General features: G+C 35.6%; 2 long non-coding RNA genes across 2 annotated transcripts in view; both read left to right on the forward strand.

Annotated features, from left to right (window-relative positions):
• LOC132180419 (uncharacterized) overlaps window positions 1-8,983 on the forward strand; it is a 45,279-nt gene that overhangs the window by 31,858 nt on the left and 4,438 nt on the right. The window lies entirely within an intron of this gene.
• Window positions 93-6,323, forward strand: LOC132182966 (uncharacterized). The gene is made up of 7 exons (XR_009440342.1): window positions 93-451; window positions 1,038-1,092; window positions 1,767-2,276; window positions 2,366-2,433; window positions 2,962-3,050; window positions 3,194-3,671; window positions 5,668-6,323. It is a non-coding gene; the product is annotated as an uncharacterized LOC132182966 (long non-coding RNA).

An 8,983-nucleotide genomic window follows, 5' to 3' on the forward strand; every position in this document is an offset into this window, starting at 1 on the left:
TTTGACTTCTTTAGAATAGAATAGAAACTTGTATACCCATGTTAAAATGTCAATGCTATTCCTTCTTCCTTATTCACTATTTTGATATTTTAGAGAATTTTTGATTTATCTGATTACATATGCAGAAACAATTGAAGCACTAAGTTAACAAGTTGGGAATTGGATCTTACAATTGCTCGTTCCACGTTTGAGTTCTTTACATATGAGATGAAAAAACTGCACCAAGGATCGATGTGACTTCTATTTCTCTTTGCCCCTGGTTTCCATGCTTCCACTTCCACTTCCACTTGCCTTGGAATTTGTGACCCTCAACTCGCTCTGTACTCAAAAAGTCTAATTTCACAACAGAGGCCAAGAAGGGAGCTCTAAAGTGAAGCTTTTTTTTTCTTCTTAAAGGAAATCCTGGGAAAGAGGTAGATCTGGAAGTGTTGATCCCTCAAGCATCATTTGGGTATTTATCCCGATTTCTACATGTTTTTTAAAGCGTGTTTCATAGCTTTGTTTGGATTAGAACCACGGTGTTGATATGTAAATCTGGACATGCACAATTAGTGATTGAATATTTGGATTTATTATCCATTTGGTTAATGAGAAAAGTTTGGAGGGGGAAAAAAAATACTTTATAATAGAAAAGTCTTGAAATTTCTATCATTTGGAGCCAACAACTACAGTGAATGCTCACTTGAAATGATGAGTCAAATTTTTGCAAGTGAAACAACATTGAACATTGGTAATTGGAAACCTTATTGTGCTATTCTTTCTCACTCATCAGAAAAATGCCAAGCAGCAACAGTTGAGATTCATTCATCAAAGCTTGAATGCATGTGATTGGTTACATCGTAGAGATAGAAATTAATATCATAAGAACACTCCAAATATGGGAGAAAACTAATATCATAAGAAAGCTCCAAATACTTCTACAAGTCAATGCATATCCTTTTAACCTCAGTCTATAAATTAATCAAATACCATCAAACCATTATTCGTTGTTGTCTTTTGTACCAAGTATGTTGATTTTATTTTATCTGATTATGCAGGAAGCAACAGGGGCTTTGAATATATTAAAACAGAGCTTTGAATACTAACATAGAGGTACTTTCAGATATGCATCTTACCTACTAATTTCATTTTCCGTAAGTTGTTGTCTTGTTGACCTCATTATATCATCTTCTCCATATATGTGAATTCTGAGCTTTTCAATTTAGCAAAAAGAAACCTATAAAATTGCATGCAATTACTTTTTATCTTTATAAATAATTGGTATATACCTTGAACATTATGACAGTATGTTAACTTCTTATTTTCTAAAATTTTCCATGATATTAACCCTTGACCAAAGAGTCAAAAGACAATGCTTGTACAGTTGTACTTTAAGCATTACTTTGTACCCCTTCAATTGTTCTGTGAACACATGGCTTTAGTTGTTGCATTTCCTGATTGATGCAACACTTCCTCTCACGTGTAAACTTAAATTTCCTCTTAATAGGTGAGACTCAACACATGACCTTGTATCGTCAATAGGTAGTCCTTAGCTGCTAATGGATATTCATACCAATGAATGATATGAATGAGAACGATAATTGGTTTTGGAATTGATATTCTTTCTATAGTGGAGACGAGCAAGAGCAAATTGAACTACTTGATAGTCTATCCTCAAAAATTTGCCTCTATAGTCCTTGAGGTTTGACACCCTCTATATACCCCTATCCTATAAGGATTCGTTCTATTGCGAGTGATAATTTTATTATTGATATTTTTCTATTCAGTCTACATAGCCCTTTCAACATCCCACTGCGCTTGTACATTTGCGAATTACCTGTATGTGGGGAAGTTATCAGCAATGAGGATGAAGCTAGAGGGCGCACAATGCTTTGGACCTACAAGACTTCGTCTTCTTCGTCTATACATAGAAAATGTTGCAAACTTGGTGTCTCTCCCAAGGGAGCTTAGACATGCTACCACTTTGCAATGGCTTGACATTAAGGACTGCCCTACACTCAAGTCCTTACCAGAGTGGATAGGTGACCTCACTTTGCTACAGATGCTTCAGATCCTCAATTGTCCAAATTTAATATCAGTGCCCGAAGGGATGCATCGCCTCATCTCTCTACGTAATTTGAAAATTGTGAGATGTCCTCGCTTAGAGGAAAGATGTGAAGAAGGAATAGGTGAGGATTGGCCAAAAATCGCTCACATCCCAAACTTTCCGATTCGGCAGTTGTACTACTAAAACGAATCGGTTTCAATCTCTACCTAATGCACCAATTATTCTTCAGGTTTGTAAGTCACCAATTAAACACTCTTGTTGTTGTTCATCTTCATTTTGCTTAGGCTTTTGATAGATTGGATTTTCTTTCATATGCAGAATCAATAGACGCTACTTCAGACCTTGCTGACAGTAAACTTTGGACAAAGCTCCCACATCTTCGATCGGTATGTTTCCTACCTTTCACCTCATATAGTATCCCCACATGTCTAAGAAATTGTTTCTGTTAGGATTTTCCTAGTGTCAAATGTAGATCGTGTTGAACGATTAGGACAGACTCTTTTCATTATTATTGCCATTGGGGCCTAATTGGTAGCTAGTAGCTCCGTTCATGGATGGAATTTACACTTTTACTATTTTCATTGGTAATTTTGGAGTTTATTATTTGATTTTTTTGATCGTCATTGGATGCATGCTTAGGAAGCAGGAAATCATGTGGGGATTTCTGCAATCTGTTTTTTTTTTTTTTTAAGAGATTTAATTCTTCAAAGAGACTGACTATGCCTGGCTATACCCACTATTGCTAATAAGGCAGATGCAAACAAGGCACTTGGTATATGTTTCTCTCTTTTATCTGATATGGGAAAAACATGTATACCAATAGTATATGCCAATGCTATTCCTTCTTCCTCATTCACTTTTGAGGGTTTTGATATTTGGAAGAGCTTCTGATTTTTATCCGATTTCATGTTCAGAACCAATTGAAGCACTATTTAAGATTTGGAGCCAATTCTAAACTTGTTCACTCTGCAACAATGCAATAAGTTGAGAAGCTGGGAATTAGGTATCCTTACTTTCATCAGTACAATTGTTCATTCTACATTTGATTTTTTCACAGATGAGATGGAAAAAATATGAAAGCTTGATTTTTTAGTCCAAACTGCACAAAGAATATGACGTCTCTGCTGCTTTGTTGATCTTTCAAAGGTATATCAATGTTATGGTTGGAAACCAAATTTGGCAACTATGGACCTATGGTACTCTTGGACTAGCATCTAAAGCACTGGGCTTGTAATGATTTCTCAAAGATCATAAGGATTTGAAAGTTGAAGTGGTAGGATGCTTGTCAGTGGGAGGATCTTAAGGTTCTTGTGAAGAGGGTGCTTATACATGTTATTTGCTGAAATAGGACTCATGCTTTTATATCATTCTCTATTCATCTTTCTTTCAAGTTTTGGACTTTGGTTTCCATTCCTCTCTGCCCCATGCCCCCATGGTTCTACTTCCTCTTGGAACTTGGCTCGAGATTGTGCCTTTTCTACTCAACTTGCTCCCTGGTTGAAAATGTCTCAATTTGGCAACAGAGGCCCAGAGAGCTCTAAAGGGAAGCTATTTTTTCCCCCTACAGGAAACCTTGGGGAAGAGCCAGAGGTTCAAGGAGTGCCCCCCCTCAAGAGTCGATTGGGTAATCATCCTGATTTCTGTATTTTAAACCCCAATTTTGATATTTTAGTTTAGACATGCACAATTTTAGATATGGAATATGTGTATTTGGCTAGATTTGGTTGCTGAGAAAAGTTTGGAGAAGAAAATAAAAGATTTTATAATGCAAAATGTCTTAAACATCTTATCATTTGGAATAAAAAACTACAACGAATGCTCACTTGAGATGATGAGCTCATTTCTTGCAAGTGAAAACAACATGAAAATTGATGGAGGCTTTACTGTAATTTTCTCTCTCGCTTGGAGTAATGCCAAGTGGCAACAGGTGAGATTCATGCATCAAAGCAGGCATGCATGTGACTGCAGGTGATTACATCTTAGAGAGAAATTAAAATCATAATAATACTATACATGAGAGAAAACTAATATCATTTTTAACACTCCCAATACTTCTACTAGTCCACACATATTATTTAACCTCAGTCTACAAATTAATCAAATACCATCTAACTACTCTTTATTGTTACCTTTTGTCTCAAGTATGTTGATTTAATGATATCTGATTATGCATGTGAAGCGAAAGGAGTTTTGAATGCTAAAACTGATAATGATTTTTGGATATGTGAATTCTAAACTTTTCACTTAACAAATAGAAACCTACGGTTGCATGTAATGATTTTTATTATCCTTATAAATAATAGGTCTATATCCTGGATATTTAACTAGGGTCTTATTTATTGTATTACCTGATTAATTTTAGGTTATTACATGTTACTTAAAACGTATGTCCACTTGTCAAGTTCACACTCAGAAATGCTAAAGGATCTAGATGGGACATACTTCCAGATAATGTGCTTGCAAAAATTATGGAGTTAAAACAGGCTGCAGACTGATGGATACATGAGGTTGGGTTGAGACGGGAATGGGATTTGTGTAGCTCCTTTCGGGTAGGAGAGACCACAATAACTCATTTCGGGTAAGAGATGCCACAAAACTCCACTGAGAGTGGGACGATAGCACAAAATTCACAAATAACTTCTCTGCTTTTCGTTATTCACAACTAGTCTTTATATAGATACAATAAGATGACTCATGAATTGACAAAACTCCTAATTTTAAATAACATAATCCTAATTTGAAATGATCGAATCCTAATGACCCCAATTCAACTTTTAAACCTTAAACCTATCTAATACTAGTCCTATCTCTATCACAGACTGAACATAATCACCGATTACTAATCTTGCGAGTGAGTCATGTCATATTAAGTGTGTTATCCATAATTTGGGAGTCATCTGCAGTTGGAAATTACAGCCATGACTGATTCTCCTCTCATTTGGTTTATCTCATAACTTACTGCAGTTGATTTCACTGGAAGAACTAGAATCCCCTCCACTAGCCACAAAAACAAAAAAAAAATCTCTTAAGGTTTCCAATCTGCCTCCTTGGCAAGCTTAACAAGCCAGGGGTTTTGGTGGTCATACTTGGAGCCATAGCTTCAATCATTGAATGTGAATATTATGGTGTACTACTTTCCATTGTAGCTAAAACATTTATGAACAACCACAACAACTGAAACAGGATTAGAAGTGAAACAGGTTTTAGTGTTTACCATTCCCCCCTCCCTTCGGCTAATTACTTACCAAAAAAAACAAACATGAAGAAATTGATCAACTGTATTAGATCAACGTGTTTCTTTTAAAAAGCGGTTCCAGTGTCCTCCAAAACATGATTTAAATTTCTAGGACTGCAGCATGCATATCCAGTTTGCTGTAAAGTGTTATCTGATTGTGTTGTAATTTTGTTTTGTTTTGTTTTTGTTTTTTTTTTTTTTTTTTAAACTTATAAATTAGTTTTTTCAGTCAAGATTATCCACGGAGATATAAATTATGATAATTGCAGGCAATGGATAAGTGTTAGTTCTTATCTTGTCTAAATTCAGTGATCTAAAAATGTGTTGTAATTGCTTTATAAACAAGTTTTGTTGTTCCCGATTGAACAAGTCTGCTTCTATGTAGGCAATGAAGCATTCCATCATGTCCCATTCTAATGGGTGTTCCAATTGGCATTCCAAGGAAGACTTCCAGAGTGGTTCATTCGAAGTGGTGTTCCAAGCAGCGTTCAAACGCTTTGTTCTATTCATCGATCCAATATCTATTCGAACGGAAGAAAACCCGAGGACCTCATTCCAAAGACCATTCAGACAAGCCACTCAAAGAAAACCTTGTTCTTAAGGTTTAACCTATTACTGTTCGAACGGACCATTTACCTGTTCAAACAGAATCCCGATCCATAATATTCTGGATTCAGATCTCTTTCTTGCTGCTCAAGTTTCTCAAGTCTATTTAAAGAGATCTCTTGTAAGTTATTTGTAACAACTTTAGGTTATAGAACCTTGCTCTAGGAGTGGTTAGAAATTGTGTTTATAGTATTTTCTGTCTCCTAGATTAAAGTTGTGCATCACACAAGTCCATATATCTCGTAAAGCCTGAAGCCTATCGGAGTTCCGATACATATAAGATCAAGTAGAAGAAATTTCCAAATGCTTTGAGGAGCTACTATGGTACTTAGATTAGTGGGTTGCTTATCCAAAGCAAGAGAGTATCAACTACAAATGTTTTGTAAAAGTGAACTTCTTGTAACTCTATTTCTTTTATAGTGGATTGATTTTCTGGGTTAGCTGCCTCGGAGTGGTTTTACTTTTGAAGAGTTCTTCAAAAGGTTTCCACTTCGTCACCAAATTATTTGTATTGATTGATTTATTTGTATCTTTATATTTGGTGATTGTTTGTGTGGCTTATTATTTTTAAATTTCGCATAAATTGGTAAACACCTATATATTCGACCCCCTTTCTAAATGTGTTTGGAGTTTGGGATTGTATTTTCAAAGAGGAACCAAGCCAAGTTGGTAATGATATGCTGGAGAGTACATGACAGTTGCTTCTTGTTGTAATGAAGAGAAGGTGAAGCAACTATTCTGCAAACGTGATGTTTTTAGTACGTGCAAAGAGTTTATATGCAGAAGCTCAACTTGTTGAGGACTGCAAAACAACAGTACTCTCATATGTTTGTTGAGTAAATATCCCTTTCAAATTTGTCAATCTTTCTTCCTACAGTTTTTGTAACTTTCAAGAAGTTTGAGATTCATTCACACAAAATAATTCAATAACTTTTCAAAATTATGTGTGTTTTGCAGGTTTTGGCAACAATGGCAATGACTGATTTTTGTCAAACTATTCAAGAATGAATAGATTCAAAGGAAAACAGAGCATATGCTATGTGGAAGAAGAACAGAAGAAGAAGAAGAAAGAAGAAGCAAGTAGATGGAGCAAAGAAGGAGAGAAGTTCTTCATTAGCATAATAAACTCGCATGAATTACAAGCATAAGCAAGAAAGCTTATATACAAGTAGTTGACCTACAAACCTTTGTCTTCCCCTTAGTGCCAAAACCAGGAGGCATATACATGTACACTTCTTCATCTAAATCCCCATGCAAAAATGCATTGTTTACATCTAATTGATGTAAAATCCAATCCTTTGCTGCTGCAAGTGCCAGGAAACATCTAACAGTAGTCATCTTAGCAACAGGTGAAAAAGTCTCATGAAAATCCAACCCTTCACATTGAGTGTACCTTTTGGCTACCAACCTAGCCTTGTATCTTTCAATGCTTCCATCAGATTTGTACTTCACTTTATAAACCCATTTGCAACCAATGGGATGTTTATCAGAAGGCAAATCAGTGACTACCCAAGTTTTAATTTCCTCCAAAGCCTTAATCTCAGCTTTCATAGCCTCACACCAAAGTGGATTCTTAACAGCTTGATGATAAAATTAAGGCTCTGGTTGAGATAAAATGGAAAGACAGAAATGCTTATGAGAAGAAGACAGGTTATCATAAGAAATGAAATTGGACAATGGATAAGGTTTACCTGCGTTGTCAACATTTGAAGCCGATTGAGGTGAACAAGCAGAAACCAGTTTACAATGATAATCTTGCAAGTAACTAGGTTTGTGTTTGATCCTATCTAACCTTCTAAGAATAGGAGAAGGTGCTAAATTAGGAACCTGGAAAATGGTGTCTGCAGAAGGAGAAAATGAATTGTTTGCAGAATCCGAATGTGAAGTTGTGTCTGCAGAAGGAGAAGTTAAAATTTCTGTAGATTTAGAATGAATAGGTAAAATGATGTATGCAGAAGAAGAATATAATATGTCTGCAGAATTGTGGTTTGGTGATGGAACAATAGGAGGTAGTTGGATGTTTGATGGTATGGAATCAAAAAATTCTGTGTCAAGAGGCATTGGAAAAGAAATAGAAGGGGAAATAGCATCATGCATATGCATTGAAGGTGAGGAATGACCTAGAAAAGAAGCATAAGGAAATATGGTTTCATGAAATATGGCATTTCAAGAAATGAAAACAGAATGAGTATGAAGATTATAAAACTTATGTCCTTTCATGCCATATGGATAACCTATGAAAATGCAAGGTGTAGCTCTTGGATCAAACTTTGTTCTATTTCTAGACAAAGTTGAAACATAAGCTAAACATCCAAACACTTTGAGGTGTGAATAAGATGGCACAACAGAAAATAATAGTTCATGTGAAGCTTTATTAGATAGAAGAGGTGTTGGAATTCTATTGATAATATGAGCTGCAGTTAAAACACAATCTGCCCAAAAAGGTAAAGGACGGTTGGATTGAAATCTTAAGGATCTAGCTACATTCAAAAGGTGTTGATGTTTTCTTTCAACCACAAAATTTTGTTGTGGGGTTTCTACACAACTTAGTTGATGAATAATGCCTTGGGCAGAAAAGAAGTCTCTCATGTGAAATTCAGTACCATTGTTTGATCTGATGCATTTGATTTTAGTTTGAAACTAAGTTTGAACCACATTAGAAAATGATTGAATGATTGAAGAAGTTTGAGACTTATGTTGCATCAAATGGACCCAAGTGAACCGTGTGTAATCATCTACAATGGTGAGAAAAAATCTGGATCCATTAAGGGAATTGGTGGCCATAGGACCCCATACATCACAATGAAGTAAATCAAAAGCAGACTTTGAAAATGAACTACTAACAGGAAATGGTAATTTGTGTTGTTTAGCCAATGGACAAATTGGACAAACCGAATATTGTTTACAAGAAATAGAAGGAACAATGGTTTGTATCAACTTTATTCTAGACTGAGAAGGATGCGCCAATCTGTAATGCCACAGATCACATGAGGGGTCCCTTATTGAACTAAAAGACAAATGTTTGACAAAAGAAGGAATACAAGGAACTGAAACAGATGCATTGACTGAAACCTTGTTTGCTTGCATCAAATAGA

Source organism: Corylus avellana, chromosome ca5 (assembly GCF_901000735.1).
Source record: "Corylus avellana chromosome ca5, CavTom2PMs-1.0".
Taxonomy (NCBI): Eukaryota; Viridiplantae; Streptophyta; class Magnoliopsida; order Fagales; family Betulaceae; genus Corylus; species Corylus avellana.